This window comes from Gorilla gorilla, chromosome 3 (assembly GCF_029281585.2).
Source record: "Gorilla gorilla gorilla isolate KB3781 chromosome 3, NHGRI_mGorGor1-v2.1_pri, whole genome shotgun sequence".
NCBI lineage: Eukaryota > Metazoa > Chordata > Mammalia > Primates > Hominidae > Gorilla > Gorilla gorilla.
The window spans coordinates 27995633-28021005 of NC_073227.2; the positions used below are offsets into that span (position 1 = coordinate 27995633).

The following is a 25373-nucleotide window of genomic DNA, read 5'->3' on the forward strand; positions in this document are numbered from 1 at the left end:
TTCAGCACAAATAATATACATTTTTGTGTATCAATAACTTGGTTTTCTAGCATATTAGGAAAACAGAGCACTGGAATAAATACTAAGCTAGGAGACAGAGAAGTTGAGGGTATAGGTGGTGATGCCTATAAGCTAAGTGTGTCTCTCTTGCCTGCCATCAGAGTGTAATATTGCAACATATTTTCTAAGCCCTAAGCCTTCCAATGCATTCTACGGGCCAAGGGAGAAAAATCTGTTTGGAAAATAAGTTATAACATATGGTAATGCTTATGCTAATTGCATTAATCTTGAAATAAACATACTATATGTTACACTTGGCTGTAAATATATAAACTATGAATTATTATCAATATGGAAAATAGAATTAAAATATATGAGACTCACTACTTTTTTCATAACTGTTATCACTGCATAGTTTCTCTTCCAAATATTTTTTCTTGTTTTTTTTTATATTTTTACTCTGTATTTGGGTATGAGATAGCAGAAATTTATATTTAAAAGGAATTAATTGATCTGGAGTTCTATATAGTTTCTTTTTTGCTCTTCCTCATATTTTCTATAAATGAATTAAATGTTAGTTATTAGCATATAAAATATTTTCTTCTTGAATAGGCTCTATGTGGTGGGAATCTGTCTTGAAGTTATTACTTTGTAAAATAGTAGACGAAACTGCAAGTATTTTACCCCTCTGCTCTCATTCAGTGCATGTTTCCTAACAAGACAATATATGGCAAGTATTTTAAGAGCTAATGGTAATGTGAGATGTGTAAAGACCTTGGCTTCAGCATTTATCCTATATGTACAATATAAAGAGTCTATAGGAGACAACATCAATCCCAAATGCCTTGGTCTGGAATGGAATAAGGAAATAACTTTATCCAATCCACTACATGGTCAGAATAAGGTGTAAGGTATAAATCCTCCTTGGAGAGGTAATATAGTGCCTTATCAATTAACATAGCTTTTACAAAGGCCTTATACCTGCTGGTTCTTCTGCCTTGAGTGCTCTGTCCTAATGTCTGGCTTCTTTTGGTCATTCGGACTCAGCTCAAATGCCACTCCTTGAGAGAGCTCTTGTCTATGCATTTCTAGAAGCCAGTGATATTTGCTGTAGCATTCTTAAGTAACCACAAAGAAAAAAAGGAGAAGGAAATAGAAAAAAACTCTAAAACATTTAACAAGGGGTTTATTTAAAAAATTAGGACACAGACATATGATAGTATATTATGCAATTAATTATAAATGTGATATTCTAGGAAAATATTTCATAACCTGCATAAACAAACATGACAAAAGATAATAAACAGAATATACATGTACAGTAGAATATGCATATCCAGTAGACTCTCGAGAAAAACACAATGTAATGTTATATCTATCTATATAGATATAGACATATTTATAAGCAAAAAGAAAGCATTGAAAGGACACATCAAAACAGCCATTGTTTTTACAGTTCTCCATATTTTCTGAATCATCAATATGTATATGTAATACATTCTTGATTGGAAAAACAATAAAGGACATGAGAAAAATATCAGTATTAGGGCTTTCTGGCTGCTAAAGTATCATGTACTTCAGCTCTGACAATACTTTTTTTTTTTTTTAAATCATTGCTTTTCAGTTAGCCGTTCTGTTGTCACAGAGATGCCCTTCAGTTGCTGTGGCAACAAATGAATAATAATCCACACTTGTGTAACACTTCACAGCTCACACATTCCTTTCTCATGCAGCACCTCATTTATGATCAACAAAAAGTCAGGAAAGGTTCTGAGGGAAGCAGATCTAGTATCCTCCTCAGTTAACAGATGAGATATTAGAAACCCAAGAGGTTGACAAAGTTACCTATGGTTACACTGTTAATATTTAAAGAGTCAGTGGAAAAATCTAAGCTTTCCAGAATTCATAATGCATTTTGAAATAGGTTTCATTTATTCGTCTATGTATCCATCTATTTATTTATATATTCATATAATTCAAATAAAATCTTTTATACAGCCAAGGACATAACAAAGTAAATTTGGTCAGGTTTCATCAGAGGTGAAGGACAAGGTCCTATGGCCACTGTCCCATCCTCGAGTGCTCACAATTATTACTCCTCTCACAGAGGCACAGGAAGTGGTAGCTTCAACAGTTTCACACTCCAACAGTGCTCTTCTAAACTGATTCTAAATGTGTGTCTGTGTATCTGTGCATGTGTGTGTATGTGTGTCTTTATGCTCTCAATGCCTGAGAAATGTGAAGCCCCACTGAGAGCTAGAACAATTGTCTCACATATATATGATCCACAGAAATAAGACCACTGGACATGTGGAACAATCCAGAGTATTACTGTCCAATATGGAAACCACTATCCACATGCCTCTGTTTAACTCTAAGTTAATTTAAAATAAACGCAATTAAAAACTCACTTTCTCTGTTAAACTAGGCATATATTGAGTACTCAATAGCAACAATACATTAGTGGATATCATACTGAATATTTCACATGAAGAATATTTTATCACTGCAGAAAGTTCTAGTGAGCAATGCTAAATTGTAGTTACTAAAACTAAGGCGTTAGGTTTAGACACAAATGGTTTAATGCCAGATCTTTCCTGACTCCCTGAATTCTTCAGACTCTTCATCTGTAAAGAAAGCGTTGGTGATATTATTCACAGGGTTGTTGTAAAGATTAACTGATATACATGGAATGAATGTAATACGTTAAATCTGATGAAAGTGCAAATAGGATTTAATTTTATCATTTTCCCATCATGCCACCCATCTATACTATGTTAGGTTTCCCTCCCCTATCCCAAAGTCATAAATTGGGCTGATATCTTGGCTCTCATAATTTGGTTACAAAAAAAACAGAGACAAGTGAAAATGTTATTATTCAATTTTTTGAATTTAGAATTTTGTCCTAGGTTTTTATCTGTACTTCAATTTCACATATAATTAATTATTCTCCTTTTTCTGCAACTGAAGCGTAATCTTTCCTACTAATGAAATACACACTGGCTGTTGTGTGGTCTTTCACTGTTAGGGTCAGTGGAGGGGATTATTTTAGAAGAAAATGAGCACAAATCTCACATCCTGGTGTTACAATCATTTTTTCTTGGCCATTATGTTTTCATCAGAGAGGGCCTCCAAGTCCAGGCTCTGTGATAAGTTTTCACAGTCACCGCACAATTCCTTTCCTTCAGATTCTGCTTTCTGGCCATTGCAGTATGATCCTGGTAACTGCCTGCCTTCAAAGTTATGTATGCGAGAAACAAAATATTCATCTTTGGTCACACGTGTCCCCAAACTCCAGAAGACATAAGTCAAGTTCTTCCAAGAACTTTCTTGTCATATTTGCCCTTGCCTGTTGGCAGAAAGAGTGCCCTAGTTTTCATAGCTCTGCGCATATTCAGCTAGTACCCACTAAATCTTCAGGAATGCATTTCTCAGAACCCTCTTCTCCTGCCTGGAGGTAAGTTAGAATGACATTTTCTCTTCCCCCAAGACTGGAAGTGCAAGGGAAACACCAAACCTTTCTCTCCTAAGTCAAAAACGTCCTCACTCTTTGATTCTCTATCTAAAATTGCAGATTTCTAAATGTGTCTTTAAAGATTGGCAGTGAGTAATGGGCTGATAATGTGTGTACCATTTTGCTATCTTGGAAAGCCTAGATGTCGCTCTCTATTACCTTTTGTCTGCAGCTAACAGGCCTTAGCAAAAATTCAGAGACAACTGAAAACATTCCTTTCCAGACCTGGTAAGAGGCTTTTTAAACAACAAAATGTAACATAGTTTATAGTGTGACTATATAATGTGTTTATATACTATAAACACAGTATCTATTATTACCTCCAAAACTGTCAGAAAATGTTTTATTAGTAGCCTCACTGGTAAATAAATCTCTGGTCTAAGATGTATATATGAAATTACTGTGATATGACATCTATATAGATAGATATAATTCCAAAAATTTTTGGTAGAATGTTCAAAAGAGACAACTACCATTTTTCTAGGTTTTTTCTTGAGCACTTAGAACTGAATAAACTTTAAAAAATGTGGGGGTCTGGAATATAGCAGTAAATATCATCGACCTTCCAATGATCTGACTAAAAAGCTTGCTGAAATTGTTCAGTGAAGAGAGCCCCAGGTTCCCTGGCTAAGTGACCTCACACAAATCTCTTATCTCCCCTAAACCTCTGAGAAAATGACTGACTTAGATAAGATCTGCTTTCTGACAAACTCATTCAAAATATCAAGTGTAACACATGAGTAATTTGCTCAAATATAAGGAGCTCTTGGCAAACAAGAAAAAAATGGTTGTAGAAAAATAACTTGTTTCATTTATTTGAAGTCTAATATTTCAGCCAGCATCTATGTAAAGGCAACCAATTTTGCTCAACTATGATAGATGGTCATTTAATAATTCCACATCAAATAAGACTATTTTCTTTGTCATGTAAATGGAAAGCTCCCATTAACATTCATGGAATTATTAACAACAGACATCTCTAGGTGAGAAATATTGCCAAGTACCTCTTGCACAGGATAGTTGTATCTTTGATCTTGCCAATCTATGGAGCAGAATTTCAATTTTTGAGCAGCTACATTACTAATGCATTTTTACTTTTCTAAGATATGTGATCCAAAGTAACCATTATTTCCAGACTTCTTAAAATATGCAATAGCATTCAAGGAAAATACAGATCATAAGCAGCCTAAACACTGAGTGACTTATTTGGGTGGCAAGAGAAGCATCCCCAGAGAAAACCGTTATTAATAATTGTAATTAATTTTGGTGTGGCAATATCCACAAAGATATGCAACACTGAGCTCAGTAATTTCTTTCCAGATAATTCTTTCTGACAAATAATTCATTTGGTTTTCTAAGATATGTTAATGAGTTAAATAAAGTGCCCTAGACAGATTTCTCAACTGGTATAGAAAATTAAAAATGGCTGCCCCTAACTAATCCCTGTGTTTATATTCACAAACTTTTAATCACTTCTCGGTTCCCCTATAATATATAGTTCTTAGTTAGTAAGGGTTTTGGTTGTCTTTTTTTTACATGTCTTGACTGATCTAAAGAACTGTGTGGAAACACTAGCTCCTAATTTGCTGCAATGTCCATTTAATAACAATCTGCTTCAGTTCTATCCCTCTGTTTGCATCTGAAAACAACACGTTGAGTGATGTATTGGAAATATGCCTAAAGTGTTGACAAGCACCAAGAAGAAGCATCCAGTGTTCCTTCTGCAGAGGAGAGGGCATTTTCTGCTGCATTATGAAGGATGAATTTCATGGAGGGAGCACTATGTTAGGAATCAGTAAATTTATGTTTCAGTTTAACATGCTCCACCAACTTAACACCCAGCTTTGGGTAAATTTAATGTGATCTCAAAATGCAGAGTGTGGCTTCCATAAAACGCAACTACTTGCATTTTCCCTGCCTCAACTACTTGCAAAACTTCTATCAGGATAGAAGGTGTTTATAGAAGTAAATCATAATGCAAATATTTCAAAAATATTGTTATTTTTACAATACAAAACATAGATAAGCATCATACTTTTAAAATTAAGTATTTATATTATAGTTGTAATATTAAGTTAGCAGCTTGTCCTATTATTTCACAGTGCTGGGCAGAATAAGCAATGATTAGTGATTAATAAGCAATGATTTCATAATGAATGAACTCTGTCAATTTTGATGATTTGGTAACTTTATCAGTTGACCCAAGTATATATTTATTTGTGCTGCAGAGATTTCAAGATGCTTGCTAAGTAATTCCCTATTGGTTTTCTTTGATATTACACATTAGCTTTGCTTTGATTCAAGAAAATCATTATCTGAGTGTTAGAATTTGAGAAATCCAAACAATATACCAAGTTCATAACATCATCCTTCCATCTTGATGTGTGTCAATTTTTCTTATGTAGATTATCTTTTCTCTCTTTGTGAGCCTGGTTGTAATTCCTTCTCCTTTGATATTTTTTTTAGTAACTTACTAAACTTTTAAGCAAACTAAGGAAACTAAAGGCCACCACGATCTTGAAATTTAGTTTGTGTAATGAATGAAGGATCTAGGAAGGGATTTATTCTTCATTGTCACCTAGGCAATAGGTGTAAATGCCTAGTCAGGCATTTCATTTTTGAAAATTACTGACATCCTCTATGCCAAAGCACCCTTCACAGTACCTCGCAGATAGCTGTCACTCAGTTTAGATGGAGCTCTTTCCTTTTGAGGTACTTGATCTTTAGTATGTTCATTTATGCTTATTAAATTTTGAAATAGCTCTTTCTTTTGAATTATTTTCCTAGCACTCTAGTTTCTTAAGGATTGCAAAATCAAATTCTCTTCAACACCATCCACTTCCCTGAAAATCTGTGTCTATTTCAACATAAAAGTCAAGGATATGACTATTTATATCTGATATTCAGTCTGAATGTGTATTCTCTAGAAATCTTTACATTTTTTTCTCTTGATGAATCCTAAATCATCTCTGAAATTTCAACTTTCTTTTGTGTTCTACTGTCATGTTCTTATTTCATTTGTGAATATAAACACTATTTCTCCGCAAACTAAACACTTTTAATGTTTTATGTAAAAGTTTATTCACTCTTTAAGAGAATTATAATTGACAGTCAATGTGTACTTAAATTTTTCTATGCTCTCATTGTATTGGTTGGATAAATTGACCTTGTAGAGATATATCTGGAAGGATAATTCTCAATAAATCCTCCACTTCACTAGTCAAAATAATTTTCTGCTTGGGCACTGATGTTTCTAATGGTGTTCATTTTTTTTCCAAGACTGAGTGATTATAGTCATTTGGACATAGATTTCACAGTTTGTTACAATGGGACAGTTTATAAATAAGTAAATAAGATATCATATGCATCACAAGTGTCAGATGAAGTCAAGCAGTGGAATTGCAATTAATATAAACAGATTCAGTAATGGAGAAATGCCAAACAATATCAGAAAGAAGCCAAATGAAATAAATTCATTTCCACTATACAAATGAACACAGCTCCAGTCTAGGATTTTACTCTATTCTGTATTTGTACCCAATCTAGATTTTCTAACCATAAAAGAGCGATAATTAAATGCAAATTTGTGATTGGTGTCAGTGTGCCAGGAGAGCTACCTTCTTACCTTTACCTTTGCTGAAGTCAAAGATCTGCTTAATCTTTATGACCAATTATATGCTATTCTAGTACCACGTCTTGAATTGTTTCTAGGTCAAGTAACCAAATATTTTTTTCTGCACACCTTCATGATTCCCCAGAGACCATTCTGGCACATTAATAGTGATTCTTGATGCCCACTTCTATCCATTTCTTTCAGAAGCTGTATATCAACTGATTTTAATACTGCACTATACCAGCATAAAACATGCACAAAATTACCCAGCTTGTATCAGGAAAACTTCCATTTATAATAAGAACTTTGCAATCTGATGTATTTATTTGTGACAAATACTTGGTAGTGATGGATACAAATTATATTTATATATTTAATTTTTTAAAGTAATATTTGGGGATCAGGGCAACCAGAATCAGAACCGAAATACAAAGCATTGTGTGGAACCCAAGAACATATTTGATGAATCTATATCCATAAGCATGAAGCAAGTGGAGGCTAATACTCTCCCCAAGTGAGAAGAAGGCCTTGAAAGGTTTGTTGCTGGAAACCAGAGGCTGGAGTAGCATTCTTGAGCGGCTGTTTAAGCAACCAGTAATTCGCCAAAATGACGAACACAAAGGGAAAGAGGAGAGGCACGCGATATATGTTCTCTAGGCCTTTTAGAAAACATGGAGTTGTTCCTTTGGCCACGTGTATGTGAATCTATAAGAAAGGTGATATTGTAGACATCAAGGGAATGGGTACTGTTCAAAAAGGAATGCCCCACAAGTGTTACCATGGCAAAACTGGAAGAGTCTACAGTGTTACCCAGCATGCTGTTGGCATTGTTGTGAACAAACAAGTTAAGGGCAAGATTCTTGCCAAGAGAATTAATGTGCGTATTGAGCACATTAAGCACTCTAAGAGCCAAGATAGCTTCCTGAAACGTGTGAAGGAAAATGATCAGAAAAAGAAAGAAGCCAAAGAGAAAGGTACCTGGGTTCAACTAAAGCGCCAGCCTGCTCCACCCAGAGAGGCACACTTTGTGAGAACCAATGGGAAGGAGCCTGAGCTGCTGGAACCTATTCCCTATGAATTCATGGCATAATAGGTGTTAAAAATAAATAAATAAAGGACCTCTGGGCTGTAAAAAAAAAAAAAAGAAAGAAAGAAAGAAACTACTTCAGGCCGGGCACAGTGGCTCATGCCTATAATCCCAGCACTTTGGGAGGTCGAGGCAGGCAGATCACTAGGTCAGGAGATCGATAACATCCTAGCTAACTGGTGTAACCCAGCCAAGCGCAGTGACATGTATCTGTAATCCCAGCTACTTGGGAGGCTGAGGCAGGAGAATCACTTGAACCTGGAGGCGGAGGTTGCAGTGAGCCAAGATCGCGCCACTGCACTCCAGCCCAGGTGACAGAGCGAGACTCCGTCTCAAAAAACAAAAGAAAAAAAACAAAAAAAAAACACAAAAACAAACAAACAAAAAAACACTTCCATCCCTTGATTGTTGACTATAGGTACAAAGCTGAAGCTGTACATAGCAAGAAAAATTTAGACACATCTACCCACTATGTTGATGTCCCCATACCAATTTTGAGCAGGACCTGTGACTCAACATTACAGATCTTGCAAAACCAAGAGATAATTATTGTAACCATTGTCCAAGGTGGGGCCCCAATCTGCCTCCTGGTGTTCGTGTCCTTGTTTACTCTCCTCATATATTGATTAGGGCTGCCTTCTATCACCAATGAGGTGCTGTGGAAACGAGAGTGACATCATACAAAATACATGACATCCATCTTACTCTCTTTTGCATCACTCACACTAGGGAAGCCAGTTGCCATGTTAGAGGATACTCAAGAAGCCCTATGGAGAGGTCAATTTGCTGATAAAAGGAAACCTTCTACCAATAGCCACATGAATGAGCTATCCTTGAAAAGAATCCTACAGTTCTAGTCAAGCCCTCAGATGAATATAAATATGGCTGATACTTTGATTAAAAGTTCATAGGAAACCATAAACAAGAGCCACCTAGCTAAGCTTCTCCAGAATTTATGACCCACAGACACTGTGCGATAATGAATGTTTACTATTTTAAATCTCTATTTGAATAAGGTATTGGTTCGTTTTCACACTGCTGATAAAGAAATACATACTAAAGACTGGGCAATTTACAAAAGAAAGAGGTTTATCGGACTTACAGTTCCACATGGCAGGGGAGGCCTCACAATCATGGTGGAAGGTAAAAGGGACTTCTCATGTGGTGGTGACGAGAGAGAATAAGAGCCAAGAGAAACAGGTTTCCTATTATCAAACCATCAGTCCTTGTGAGACTTACTCACTACCATGAGAACAGTATGGGGGAAACTGCCCCCATGATTCAATTATCTCCCACTGGGTCCCTCCCACAACACATGGGAATTATGGGAGCTACAATTAAAGATGAGATTTGGGTGGGGACACAGAGCCAAACCATATCAAATAATTTTGTTAAAATTATCATTAGGAAACAGACACCACAATTAATTATTAGGTTAAGAATACAGTTTAGTGAAACTATTTTTTTTTAGAACGTGCTGACAAGGGTTTTGAGATAAGTATGTTTAGGTTACTCAAAAAAATAAGTAAGGGAAAAACATCCATATAAAGAAAACTTTAAAAGCAAATGAAAAAGAACAGGCCGGGCGCGGTGGCTCACGCCTGTAATCCCAGCACTTTGGGAGGCCGAGGCGGGCGGATCACGAGGTCAGGAGATCGAGACCATCCTGGCTAACACAGTGAAACCCCGTCTCTACTAAAAAATACAAAAAATTAGCCGGGTGTGGTGGCGGGCGCCTGTAGTCCCAGCTACTCAGAAGGCTGAGGCAGGAGAATGGCGTGAACCCAGGAGGCGGAGCTTGCAGTGAGCCGAGATCGCGCCACTGCACTCCAGCCTGGGCGACAGAGCGAGACTCCGTCTCAAAAAAAAAAAAAAAGAAAAAGAAAAAGAACAGCCAGACAAGGAAAAGAACGAGTTAGACACCTTAAAATGTTAAAGACAGTCACTGATTTAATCTTTTAATTCAACATAAATGATAGAACACACCTGTATTTAATAAATTAGAAAATCCATTCACAAAATAACAGATATCAGTTGTTGTCCATATAATATGTTTTGTGTGACTTGCTTTGAACCAATATAAATAGCAAAGGGAATGGAAGGTACAAGATTATGGTTACCTGATTACATTGTGTTAGATTGTAGTACCTGTCTGGCTGAAGTCTCTCTCACCCTCTTTCTTCCTCTTTCTCTCTCTCCCCCCACCCCACTGGCTTCAAGAAGGCGGAACTCACACTAGGAAATGAAATGTCCCAAGAAAATGCAGGTGGCCTCCAGGAGATGAGGATGGCATTTGACTAACAGCCAAGATAAAACTGAAATCTTCAATCCTACAGCTGTAAGAAACTAAATTGTGCTAACTACCTGAACAAATGTAGAAGCAGATCTTTCCCTAGTTATTCCTCAGACAGGACTGCAAAATCCTGACCTGCAAAACCTGTGAGATAATAAATGTGTGTTGCTTTATGACCGGTACACATGTCACACTCAGCATTGATATTTAACTCCAGAGACACTGGGATTAGTGAGGGTCCTCCCTGAGACCCAGTTGTCTTTATTCTCAGCATTTAATGGAGTAATCTTTCGTGTCTTTCAGACCTTGGGCCCATTTGTACACTTCATTCCTGGTTTTCAGAGATTTCTACAACCAAGACCTCAATTCTTTTTCAGAGAATATTGCTGCTTATATGCTATCCATCTTCAGGGATTTACTTTCCACTAGTGACCCTGTTCAACTTGATTCAATAAGGGCAAGAATATTTTCTTCAGGCTGCATTCAAACTCACCTTTTTTTTCTCTGCAACTGTAAGAACTCCCAGCTCCTTGGAGACTTTTAAGAACAAATTGAAAATGCTCTTATTTGTCTAGGCTTAGCTGTCGGCTAATATGCTAAGAGTGTATTTTATATTGTATTTTCATCATAGCCCTTTGAAATGCTTTGCATAAAAGACCCTTTATAACTGTCTCTGCCCTTCCTCTCTTGCCTATAGAAGTGAGTTCTGCACTAGGGAGAAGGACTATTTATTTCACCTCCTCCTGTTCTCACCCCCCTCCCCATTTACTACTTCTCCATTTTTGGTGAAAGGCACTTGATTGAAGGAAGCTTGCCAGCAGCACTCTCTTTTAACTCCTTCATGCCTGCCTCCTGCCAGCTCTCTGGGCATTTAGAAAGAGCTAGCCAAGATGAATACCCTTCTTGGTTATAAAGGTGCCATATGAATGTACAGTCTTTGGGCACATAATTCTACCATTCACCTATGACAAATATAAAATGCCAGCATCATATTTAAAAAGAGGTGCTGCTTTCCTTGGGACAAACAAATAGAGTCTAGAACATTATTGAAATTGCTCATTCAATTATTGTGACGCTCATATAGAAAGTATTACATGATGCAGAAATAAAAGAGATGAAAAACAACTTATTAGGTGTCTAAGTGGTTTTAGACTTTGTATATTTGACACATCATTTGATCATCAAAGTAAGCTAAAATTGATAATTTTGTTTTTACAGATGAGAAAACAAAGGCTGAGTTTGGTCAATTGTCTCCAAATAAGTGTAATTAGCAAATCCAAGATCTGTATAACTTCCTTTTCATTCCAGACCCTTGGTTCCAACACTAATTGTTTTATCTTTGGTCAAATAAATTATCTGTGCTTGAATTTTTATATTATTTGCCTCATCTATTGCTGTATAACAAATTGCCACAAGCTTAAGAGCTTAAAACAACCCCCGTCTCTTAAAAGAACTCAGGTTAGAACTCTGGGTATGGCTTAGCTGAGTCCTCTACTTCAAGTCTCCCAGGTTGGAATCAAAGTGGCCTGATCTGCATTCTCATCTGAGAAATGACCAGGGAAAGAACTGCATCTACCCTTGTTCAGGGAGTTAGCAGAATTTAGTTTCTTGCAGCTGTTGGACCAAAGATCTGTTTTATCCTGACTTCTAGCTAGAGAACACCCTGATATCTTAGAAACCACCTGCAGTTTTTTTACACATGAGGCTTTCCAGTGTGGGTTAAACCTCTTTGAGGGCAGCAAGAGAGAGAGAGGCACTGGGACTCTAGGAAGAAAGATGCTACAATCTAATACAATATAATCACATATCCCTAATCTTGTACATCCCATTCCCTTTGCTACTTCAATTGGTTCAAAGCAAGTCACACCTAACTACACCCAAGAAGAGGAGATCACATGAACTCCATGAGGCAGAGATCATGGGACTACCTTAAGAGTCTGTTGACCACAAAAGTAAGAAGGGTTATCAGTAATTCATTATGTTGTTGTAACATTATTGTGATATTATCAAACCCAAAGTAAGTGCTCAAGGAATATGATGTACCTATTAAAGCTCAGGCAATTTTTTTCTTACAAAAAGTATATAAAAATAGAAGCACTATAAGAAATAAACAAAGGTTCACCTCTTCATCACAATAAAGAAACAAAAATATCTTGCCTTCACAATTACTTCCTCTTAAGCAACTGACTTACTTCTTCACTACCAACCAACAATTCATTATGTTGTTGTAACATTATTGTCATATTATCAAACCCAAAATAAGTGCTCAAGGAATATGATGTACCTATTAAAGCTCAGGCGTTTTTTTTCTTACAAAAAGTATATAAAAATAGAAAGACTATAAGAAATAAACAAAAGTTCACCTCTTCATCACAATAAAGAAACAAAAAAATCTTGCCTTCACAATTACTTCCTCCTAAAGCAACTGACTTACTTCACTACCAACCTTGAAAGAATAACCACTATTCATTGACATCACTTGTTCATATTTCACTCAAGAAGTTTCAATCTGATTTCTTCCCACTGACAAAGATGCCAATAAAATAGTAAAAGTCAAATTCAACAGCCTTTATTCTGCTCTCCCCTATCATATCGGATAACATTGAAAATATCTCTTAACACTGTTCACCAATCACTGTATGTTTCATTGCAGTATTTTCTTTTTATTTTCTCCTTCTTATGACTCTTGGACTTCCATTATTTGTCTGTTTTTTGTCCTTTCATATTAGCATTTATGTTTCATATGAACAAAAAGTTTTTTATATACATATTGCTGTGTTTACAGAGTTAGAACAAAGCCTGGCTATTGCAATCATCCAATACTTGATTGTGGAATGCATTAATAAATGAATGAAAGAAAAATACTCGCCCCCCAATACTATTGGTAAACCCAGTGGGGAGGTAAGGATGCCATCTACTATCATGATTCATCGTGGCCATTCATTCATTCACATATAATGTGTCCTTATCACAACAAGGTGGAATTTAAGAATAGTTTAAATTCTTATGTTCTTTAGTAATTTTTAGTATTTGGAACAGGTTATATCTTCATTCATATCGGAATGAGTTTCTAAAGTATAAAGGCATTTATAGTAGAGGGTCTTCCTCTCGTGAAGCTGCCACTGATACCAATTTCTTTGTTACCACGTATATTCTTTCAGAGATAATTCACATACATATATGTTTCTAGCTCTCCCACGTAAAGGTAGCTGCTATGCATACTGTACTGGACCTATGGGTTTCACACTCAATATATTATGGAGATTTTTTTATCCATACATTGTGAATTCCCTTATTCATTTTTAATAGCTGCATAACATTCTCTTGTAAATATATATCATAACTTAATCAGCCATCCTAAATAAATCTAATTTATTTATATTGTTCCATAAATTAATTTACTTACTAAAAACAAAGGTGCTACAGGAATAAATTCTTATTTTTTAAATTAATATAAACTTTGTGTTTTGAAATCCCTTTCTGTCAATCACATGATGTGGATAGGAGTCATTCATTTCCAATGAATCCATCCAGCTAAGATGTTTGCTGAAGGGAGGAAAAAGAGGGAGAGAGAGAGCATCTTGTTTAATGTTTGAATATTTCAGCTAGAAAAAAGATAGTACTATAATAAAAAATTTATTGTTTCTAAGTTACTATCTCAAAACATTTATAATATGGTGGGGTTTTTTTTGTAATTCAACTATTAGTATGAACCATGTATGACATCACTTATTTTAAAACTTTCATACGATAAAGACCTGGGAGCTAAATTACTGGCAGATCTACATACGTCATGAAAATTAGTTTTGCATATTAAATTAGATTAACTTACTTCAAATTAACCCTCCTTGGTAGTGTAGAAAAGGCATTTTGTGATCAATAAATATAAATTTCCTTCCTCACATTTCTTAAACTTCTTTGCAGTTATTTTGGGGCCATGTGACTAATTCTAGCCAAAGAGCCACAGAAATGTGAATCGAATCAGTAAGTGTTACTTTAAGTCTGAGGCATTTAAGATTTGGTGTACCACTTCTATGCCATCTGTTCCCATCTTAAAGCCACTACAGAGTCCTCATGTTCCATGTCACAAAGCTATAAAAGTATGGGGCTTCCATCAGCCTTAGTCTCTGAGTGGTTACATGGAGCAGATTCCCCTGTTCAACCAAACTTCCACCCAAAAAAAGACTCTTTTTTGATATGCAACATAAGCAAAAAATACACTTTTTTCTTATTGTGAATACATTAATACTCATTGGCTTATTTGTTCCTATAGCATAGCTTATCTTATCCTGACTAATATAAATATTCATGGGAAAATCTAATTTTGGAATATATTTCTTCTTTTGTTCTGTAGCTTGAAAAGCCCTGAAAAATTCAATTTGAATACTGCAATTTTCAAAATACAGATATATCTATTGCCAGCAAGAAATATTCACGAACATGGCGGGATTTTTTTTTTTACATTGATGATTAAATTGAAGTGAAATCACTGAAAATGTAAATGTAAAGGAGTCCTTTATTGCTTGAATGTAGAATTGAAAATAAACACAGTATGGAAGAGTTGAATGTACACATCCGAACCACACACAAATAGTATAGAGTCTAAAAAGTATATGGTAGTTATACTATTTGTGTGTGTGGTTCAAATGTGTACATTCAACGAAACAACAGGTGCTGGAGAGGATGTGGAGAAATAGGAACACTTTTACACTGTTGGTGGGACTGTAAACTAGTTCAACCATTGTGGGAGTCAGTGTGGCGATTCCTCAGGGATCTAGAACTAGAAATACCATTTGACCCAGCAATCCCATTACTGGGTATTTACCCAAAGAAGTATAAATCATGCTGCTATAAAGACACGTGCACACGCATGTTTATTGCGGCACTATTCACGATAGCAAAGACTTGGAACCAACCCAAATGTCCAACAATGATAGACTGGATTAAGAAAATATGGCACATATACACCATGGAATACTATGCAGCCATAAAAAATGATGAGTTCATGTCCTTTGTAGGGACATGGATGAAGCTGGAAACCATCATTCTCGGCAAACTATCGCAAGGACAAAAAACCAAACACTGCATGTTCTCACTCATAGGTGGGAATTGAACAATGAGAACACATGGACACAGGAAAGGGAACATCACACACTGGGGCCTGTTGCGGGGTGGGGGGAGGGGGGAGGGATAGCATTAGGAGACATACCTAATGTAAATGACGATTTAATGGGTGCAGCACACCAACATCGCACATGTATACATATGTAACAAAACTGCACGTTGTGCACATGTACCCTAAAACTTAAAGTATAATTTAAAAAAAAAAGAAAAGAAAAGAAAAAAAGAAAAAAAACCTATATGGTAGTAGAAAAGAATGGGATAAGTCTAACTTTTGTATTCTCTGTTGACTCAGCTCATGGATACCATGAGCCTAAAAAGGCTTTATATTCAATGACTTCTGTTAGGTTGCTGCTGTATTATCAGTAAAAAATAATAACCAGATCATTCATTAGGGCAGAATTTCAGAATCATGAATGTATACAATGTTTTCAATGCCCCAAGAGGTGGAGATATTTCATATTTCTTTTAAGATTCCAGAAAATTTCAAATGCAAAGCTAAGGAACAATTTTGGGGTGGCATGATGGTTAATATTAGGTGTTAAGTTGACTGGAATGAGGAATACCTAGATAGCTGGTATAGTGTTGTTCCTGTGTGTGTCTGGAAGGGTGTTGCCCGAGGAGATTAACGTTTGTGTCAGTGGACTGGGAGAGGAAGACCCACCCTCGGTGTGGATGGGCACCATCCATTTGGCTGCCAGCATGGCTAGAACAAAGCAGGAGAAGACGGTGGGATAAGCTGGCTTACTGAGACTTCTCTCTTTCATTTTTCTCCCTTGCTAAATGCCTCCTTCTGTTCCTCCTGCCCTTGGACATCAGACTACAGGTTCTTCAGCCACTTGACTCTTGGCCTTACACCAGTGGTTTGCTGGTGGCTCTTGGGCCTTCTGCCACAGACCAAAGTCTGTGCTGTTGGCTTCCCTATTTTGAAGGCTTTTGGAATCAGACTGAGCCACTGTTTTCAGGACATTTTTAAATCCTGCAAATAAATGGATGGATTCCAAGAAATACTCCACCCATCCAAGTTCATACTGCATTAAAAAAATAAAATGCTAACTACGTTCAATTCTTCTAATACAAAGCTCTATATATTTATACCTAACATATCCTTGTCCTGAAAGATCATCCTCTCTTCCTACATTAAACTTGCCAAACAGAATTTGACTTTTTTCTTCCCCAGCTTGCAGGCAGCCTATCAGGAGACATTGCCTTGTGATCCTGTGAGCCATTTCTCCCTAGTAAACTCCCTTTCATATATACATATATCCTATTAGTTCTTTCCCTCTGGAGAAACCTAATACAGGATTATTGTATTAAATGGGGCTGACTGCCAACTGGAAATAATATCAGGGAGAATGCGCATACATGGACACATAAAATCTTATTATTTGAATTTCAGCTATATCACTAATTATTTGTAATACCCTAAAAAACTTTAGAAAACTTTCAAGAGAAAAAGATGAAAATGAATTCCTGCAGGTTTGGAATCAGGCATTAACCAGTTTGTGCCAATGTTCTAGGTGTTGGGGATGCAGGACCAAATACAACACTTCAGGTCTTTCAGGGAGCTTATATGTAAATTTGAGCTGCTTATATAGGAATGTGACTCTCAAGGTTGCAAATCTTCCACTTGAATATATATCTTCTCCTAGAAGAAGAGAGTTAATAGCCTCACTCTGGGACTAAGAGTAGAAGCAGTGAACAAAAAACTTGTCATCAATGGAAAATAATTTCTCATGCATAGCATGGTTGATTTTATTAATCTGCTTCGGACAACCTCACCTTCTTTTTTTCTTCATTTATTTATTCAGTAAATGTTTATTGAGCAAATGCATTGTGCTAAGCACTACAGCAGGAGCTGGAAATGTATGCATTTTTTCTTAATCTAATATGAACAAAAATCTGCTCATGGACAATATAATGTAATCAGATAATTGTTAATAGAACTTATCATAAGATGCTATTGAAATGCCAAAAAAGAAGTATTTAAATGTCTGAATATTGAGGAGATGGGGTAGGTAGTGGTAGTAAGAGAAGACATCACAAAGGTTATAATAAACTATTTTGGAAGAAAATGTTAAATTCTATTTGCACATTTAATATCTAGAGAGACGATGATCTTTCAGGACAGGGGTATATTAGGTGTAAATAAATAGAGCTACATGCAGAAGAATTGCATGTAGTTAGCTTTTTTTTTTTTTTTAATGGAGTATGAACTTGGATGGTGGATTATTTCCTGAAACCCAGCCATTCATTTGCCAGGTTTTAAAAATGTCCTGAAAACAGCTAACCTAAAAATATTAGCAAAAGAAAAAGGAGGTGTCTTTCATTTTTCATTCTTATTTAAAATTCAAATTGAAAGTTGATTTTCTAGGTTATATTTAGACATTTTAAGGTAATGGAGAGAGGGCTTATCATCTCAGCACATTGGCATGCAACTTGGGTTTGTACTTTTTAAAGTAATTACAGGGAAATGTGTGTATTTATAGTTGACTTTGACTTTCTTACAATTATTTAATAAGGCAGGCTCGCTATATTACTCTCATGATCTAAGAGCCTGTAATCTCTCTGGAGTCTAATTATCTCCCGATAACCTTGCCCCTTGACGACATTTGTATTACTATTATAAAACATGTTTATTTTGGGAAAGGACATATATTTTGTGGTGTAATAGCATTAAACTGTCAGACCTGAGTGTTAACAGCAATTTGCCCTAAGAGCTTTCAGAAAAGATTAGCTCAGGCATTATATGTGGCTTATCAGACAATCTAAGGGGCTCAAAAGACATTTTTATTACAACTATTTTTTTCTTGGAAAAGAAAGTCTTGCAGCTCTAGAACTTGGCTTTAATATCTTCAAACAGGGCTATTTACACTTTTACCTGTTAAAACTTTTACTGAAGGTTGCAGGCAATTAGGAGGAAACGCAAAAGAAATGTAACTGGCATAAAAAAGGACTTGAGGTCATGTCAAGAATAATGATGCTGAAATTTAAGCATATGGTTCTAGAATCAGAAACTTTTTGTTTCAAGTCCAAGTTCTGTCCTTATTACCAGTGTTAGTTTATAAAAATTATTATTTAATTTATCTTAGCCTTCATTTTCTCATATGTAAAATGGGGATTACAATGAGGGGATTGGTAAAAATATTCAACTTACATTATTATATGAGGAATTAAAGTAAGTATTAGTTAAAATATTTTAAGGGTGATAACAACCCATTAAGAAACAGATATATATATTTTGTTTGTTTGTTTGTTTTGTTTTGTTTTGTTTTGTTTTGTTTGAGACGGAGTCTCGCTCTGTCGCCAGACTGGAGAGCAGTGGCGCAATCTCGGCTCACTGCAATCTCCGCCTCCCAGGTTCAAGTGACTCTCCTGCCTCAGTCTCCTGAGTAGCTAGAATTACAGGCACATGCCACCACACCCAGCTAATTTTTATATTTTTAGTAGACATGGGGTTTCACCATGTTGGTCGGGATGGTCTTGATCTGACCTCATGATCAGCCTGCCTCAGCCTTCCAAAGTGCTGGTATTACAGGCGTGAGCCACCAGGCCCAGCCAACTACTGCTAATCATCATTATCCATTCATTACCAACAAATAGGTATTGTTCTTCAGCTTTGTGCTACTCACAGCTATAAAGTAGTTATGAAAGGGTAACCCAAAGTTGTTTCCTGCCATCACAAAGCTAAAATACATATGTTTGATTATTATTCTAAAACATTTCATCTTTGAATATTCAATAGAAATTGCCCTCCCTGTCTGTCATCTGGGTTGAAATAGGAAAAACAACCACTGAGCCCCGAGTTTGGGGATGCCCATCACAGTAGGTTACAGCCAGAGTCCCTCAGACTGAGCCTGCTTTAAATGTGAAGAAGGAAGGTCAATGTACTGGGCACTGTACAAGTGATTTCATAATATGTCCTATGGGCCAGGCACAGTGTTCCAGCACTTTGGGAGGCCAAGGCAAGAGGATCACTTGAGCCCAGGAGTTCAAGACCAGCCTGGGCAACATGAGGAGACCCCATGTCTCCAAAAATAAAAAGCTAGCCTGGTGTGGTGGTGTGTGCCTGTAGTCCCAGCTACTTGGGAGGCTGAGGCAGGAGAATCCCTGGAGCTCAGGAAGCTGAGGCTGCAGTAAGCCTTGATCAGGCCATTGCGATTCAGCCTGAATAGAGTCACACACTGTCTCAAAAGTATATTATTACTATGTTTGGAACACCTTTGAAGCAGATATTCATTAAATTTTACTCGAGCACCTATTTGTGCCAGCCGCTCTGAAGATAAAGTAGTCAATATGAAACCACATTGTAGTTGAAGGAGATAAAAGCAAATAGTAACAAAAATAATAAGTAAAATATATATTTAGCAAGCAAGAGAGTGGTGAGTCCAGTAGAGAAAAATAAAGTGAGAAAGATGGATAGAGGTTGCAAGGGCAGGTGCTGTCTTTGAAAGTGATCAAGAAAAGCCTCAATAAGCAGAGATGCTAATGATGCAGAGGCTTCAATAAACAGAGGAGAAGGGATGTCTTAATTGAAGCAACTGATGCTAAGAAAGATTGTTTCATTTATTATATAATTGTGTATTTACTTTTGCCCTTTCTGTAATTCAAAATTGATTTTAGGTGGCTTAAAAAAGTCACAGAAGATAAAAAGGGACCAAGAAATTCCAAGCAAAGGGCAACAATGTAGAGAAGTAAAATAAACAAAGATTCAGATTCCTATACAAAATTTGCTTTCCAAATAAGAGAAGTAAACTCAAAATTTTATTTTTGAGCATTCTACTAGCCTTTGCAAAGAGAAACTAGCCAATGGCAATATTGAAATAAATCCCTTATACAAAAATGCCACTGATAATTCAGGAGGGCTCGAGGTATTGCTGGTATTGACACCAGAGAGGAAAATGTAAACAAGGCACTCGCCAATATCGCTACAGTAGATACATCAGTGATGTCCTCACTTCATTTATTATAGCGTTCCTACAATGTAAACAAAAAGCCAAAGGCCAAAGTCCAATTCCATTAATAGTGTTCCCCCAAAGCAAAATCAACACAATCCAGTTACTTACTTCTCTGAGGACCTGGATGAAACAGCATAGATTTTAGGTTATCTCAAAAATTGTTAAAGAAATGTTCTTCAAAAAATATCATTTTAGTCAACTAAGAGAAACTTCACGTTGTCCCAATTATGCTACTATTCTAAGAATGCAATGATATGACTTTATAAAATCTAGGAACTTAACAAAGAAGTTTTCTAAAGAATTGACTGCTGCATTAAGACAGTGAGGTGAATCAGCTTACAAAAGACTACTGTACATCCAGGGCATGGAAGAGTCAGGGTTTAAATCTTGGTAAATCTGACTTTTACATTCACTTCCCAATTGAAAATACGTCTCCTTATGTATTTAAATTATGTTTAAATGATTATTAATTTTATTGTATAAGTGGTAGATACACAGGAATAAAACAACATTCAATATAATACAGTAAAGATAAGTGAAATAATAATGTGTAAATAATAAATTAATAAATTAATAAAAATAAATAGAAATATATAAATTTTAAAAAATAATAATTCTACATCAAATTTGCATGTTACCAGTCATTAAGAGTTTTTGTTCCTTTTTTTTCTTCTGAAGGTGAGTGAAATAATTGTAAACTCATTTAAAATACTTCAGGTATGAGACTGGCCAATAGAAGTATGAATGAAAAAAGTTGTGAGGGAGCTAATGCTAAATAAGATAACTTACCCTAAAGCTATTTTAATCAATTGGTACGGAAAGGACAAATACATCAGTAGAAAAGAAGACAATCTAAGGGCAGATTGAAATATATACGTGAACATCACAAAGACCAATTACTGACATTTCAATTCAATGAGGAAATAATGATGTATTTAATAAATAGTGCTAGAATGCTGCATTATCTGTCTAAGGTGAAAAAAAAAAAGGAAAAGTCCCTATTTCACACCACATGCAATACCTACAAATGAGTTAGCAACTTTTTAAGTGATATAAAGAAGTTTCAGAAATCCTGCTGATTCTACTGGAAACTTTCATTGTCCTGCTATATCTGACCGAATAAGGTGAGAAACTAGAAAGAGATCATGTCCTTTCAACAATGTCCCTGATATAGTTTGGCTCTGTGTCCCCCACCCAAATCTCATCTTGAATTGTAATAATCCCCACGTGTCAAAGCAGGACAAGTTGGAGATAATCAAATCATGGGAGCAGTTTCCCCCATACTGTTCTCATGATAAGTGAGTGAGTTCTTACAAGGTCTAATGGTTTTACAAAGGACTTCCCCCTTCTCTTGCTCTCAATTCTCTCACCTGCCATCATGTAAGACATACCTATTTTGCCTTCCACCATAATTGTAAATTTTCTGAGGCCTCCCTAGCCATGTGAAACTGTGAGTCAATTAAACCTCTTTTCTTTATAAATTACTTAGTCTCAGGAATTTCTTCATAGCAGCGTGAAAATGGACTAATACAGGAAATCTGTACTGCAGAGAGTGGGGCGCTGCTGTAAAGATAGCCAAAAATATGAAAGTGACTTTGGAAATGGGTAACAAGCCGAGCTTGTAACAGTTTGGAGGGCTCAGAAGAAGATGGGCAAACGCAGGAAAGTTTGCAACTTCCTAGAGACTTAGAGGACTCAGAAGACAGGAAGATATGGAAAAGTTTGGAACTTCCTAGAGACCTGTTGAATGGTTTTGACTGAAATGCTGATAGTGATAGGGACAATGAATTCCATGCTGAGGTTTTCTCAGATGGCAGTAAGGAACTTGTTGGGGCCTGGAATAAAGGTCACTCTTGCTATGCAAAGACAGTGGCACCGTTTTGTCCCTGCCCTAGAGATTTGTGGAATTTTGAATCTGACAGAGATGATTTAGGGTATCTGGAGGAAGAAATTTCTAAGTGGCAAAGTGTTCAAGAGGAAGCAGAGCATAAAAATTTGGAAAATTTGCAGCCTGACAATGAGATAGAAAATAAAAACTCATTTTCTGGGGAGAAATGCAAGCCAGCTGCAGAAATTTGCATAAGTAATGAGGAACCAAATGTTAATCACCGAGACAATGGGGAAAATGTCTCCAGGGCATGTCAGAGACCTTCATGGAAGCCCCATCCATCACAGATCTGGAGGCCTAGAAGGGAAAAATGGTTTTGTCTGCCAGACCCAGGGCCCCCCTACTCTATGCAGCCTTGGGACATGGTACCCTGCATCTCAGCCATGGGTAAAAGGGGTCAAGGTACAGTTCAGTCTGTTGCTTCAGAGGGTGCAAGTGCCAAGCCTTGGCAGTTTCCATGTGGTGTTGGGCCTACAGGTATATAGAAGACAAGAATTGAGGTTTGGGAATCTCTGCCTAGAATTTAGAGGCTGTAAGGAAACATCCTTTAGGCAGAAGTCTACTGCAGGGGTAGAGCCCTCATGAAGAACCTCTGCTAGTGCAGTGTGGAAGGGAAATGTGGGGTCAGAGCCTCCATATAGAGTCCCCTCTGGGGCACTGCCTAGTGGAGCTGTGAGAAGAGGACCACCATCCTCCAGACCCCAAAATGGTAAATCCACTGACAGCTTGCACCATGTGCCGAAAAGCCACAGACACTCAACACCAGCCCATGAAAGCAGCTGGGAGGGAGGCTGTACCCTGAAAAGCCACAGGGGTATAGCTGCCCAAAGCTGTGGGAGCCCACCTTTTGCATCAGTGTGACCTAGTTGTGAGACAGGGAGTCAAAGGAGATCATTTTGGACCTTTAAGATGTGGACTTTAAGATTTTAGAGCTTTAAGATTTTTGACCCACTGGATTTTGGACTTGCGTGTCTCTGGTTGTGGGTTTTCTTCGGTGCGTAGTTATTTTTTCTATTACATCTCATTAAGTGGAGGTTTCTCTCACAGGAATCGCATTTTTTCCCGGTTTCTGGAGACATTCTTAAGAAGTGCTTATACATTTGTCTGTGAAAAGTCTCTACAGGAATTTCTATTTTTAGGCCAGTTTTAGATTAGTTTTCAGGCTTGAGGTTTTCACACTGCATGAATGATTTGGAGTTCCACATACATGAGGTTTTGCTGGATGCTGTGATTTCTCCTGGGAATGAAGGGTATGGCTTACTACCAGGCCAGAACCCAAGGCTGGTAAGTGGAGATTTTTGGATTCTAATGAGAAAGGAGATCACATTCTCCTAGATTTTAGGTGTATGTAAAGATTTCATGTGAAACTCCCTACATACCTGAGGCTGGGTCCTCAACACTCTGGCTTGCTTCAAATGAAAATTTAGTAAGGAATATCCAAAGTTGACAGTTAACCAGTACACAGTACTTGTTATAATATTCCTATACCTTTAGCCATCCCAGTCACCTCAGCCCTTCACTGGGAAATAGATTCTCAGACTCTTCTAGAAAATATACTGACTTTCCAAGACTTAGCTTCCATAGTAAGACTGGCACCCAGTTTGGTGCTATACCAGTTGTTAAATATTAGCAATCTTACTTCTGATCCTAATCAACCACAACTCTCCATGAATATTATGATTTATATTCCTCTTCCATTTTGACTATCATTTATTTTTTTTTCTAGCCTCTAATCTCCTTTCTGTCTTCAAAATTCCATGACTATCTTTAGATCCTTTATAATAGACATACTGTGTTCACTTGAGATGTGGCATCCATACTCAGCATTGCAAATCAAGCTTAAAAACTCTAGTCGAAATAGACGTTTTCTTTTATTTGTGGCCAGATCTAAATAACATCACACTTTGATAAAGCAATCTGAATATTTTAAAATCTCATTTTCCGAAAACAAGAAAATTATGTTAGTTTAGCAACTTACAGTATCACATCTTAAATGGTTGGTGGTGATTTTGAAGTTTTATCAAAACCAAATTCAAATAATATTTGTGGAAAGCCTACTCAATTCACTTTATCACTCATAATAAAAATGCATGACCTTCTTGCTATGTATTCTCATTCTACTTTAATAATTATCGGAAAGATTAATCATATAGTTATTTCTATGCTTTATTTATATATTTTCTAAAAGTACCTTAATTATATCATGATGTAGGCAATAATGATGTGTAGTTTACTATCACTAAGTCCCCTGGATTCTCTTGCTGTTAAAGCTTAGTTTACTATTTTGGAGACTCCTGAGTTCTCTCACTTTCTGTAGGTAAGGTGAAAAAAAAATGGGGGCAACTTTTGATTTCCTGTGACTTTCCTTATAACTCCTGACGCTCCATTATGTTGTTGAAATAATATAAAATCTTAACTTTTCACTTTGGATACATTTGCGGGAAAAGCTTTTGCTTAGATAGGACTGGAATTTAGATATAGGCTGAGGGCAATGAGAAGCCACTGAAGGGTTTTAAGTGGAGAAGTGATTTGATTTATAGTTTTAAATATTACTCTGTTAGTAGAATAAACTAAATATTACAGAGGGAAAATATTCAGCAAAGGAAGACTACTTTGGCCGTAGGAATCTTATCATGAGATGATGGCGACTCCTCTAAAATGGGGTAATGGGAATGGATTCTAAGGATTTAAGAGTACAGTTGACAGTACCTAGTGATTGGATATTGGTAGCTAAGGACAGGCAGGGGTCAAGGACAGTTTCTGGACTGGCCCCCAAGATAGACAGTAACACCAGTTACTAAGTGGGTTGAGACCAGAAGAGATGACACCAGTCATTACGATTGGTCGTATTGCTGGGAGCAGGTTTTGCAGAAGGAATGATGCACAAGTTATTAGCACT

General features: G+C 36.6%; 1 long non-coding RNA gene and 1 pseudogene across 2 annotated transcripts in view; both read left to right on the forward strand.

The window, feature by feature from the left end:
- The window catches only part of LOC129532984 (uncharacterized), a 472085-nt gene that overhangs the window by 341975 nt on the left and 104737 nt on the right, over nucleotides 1-25373 (forward strand). The gene's annotated exons all lie outside the window — the stretch shown is intronic.
- Nucleotides 7726-8250, forward strand: LOC101127705 (large ribosomal subunit protein eL21-like; annotated as a pseudogene).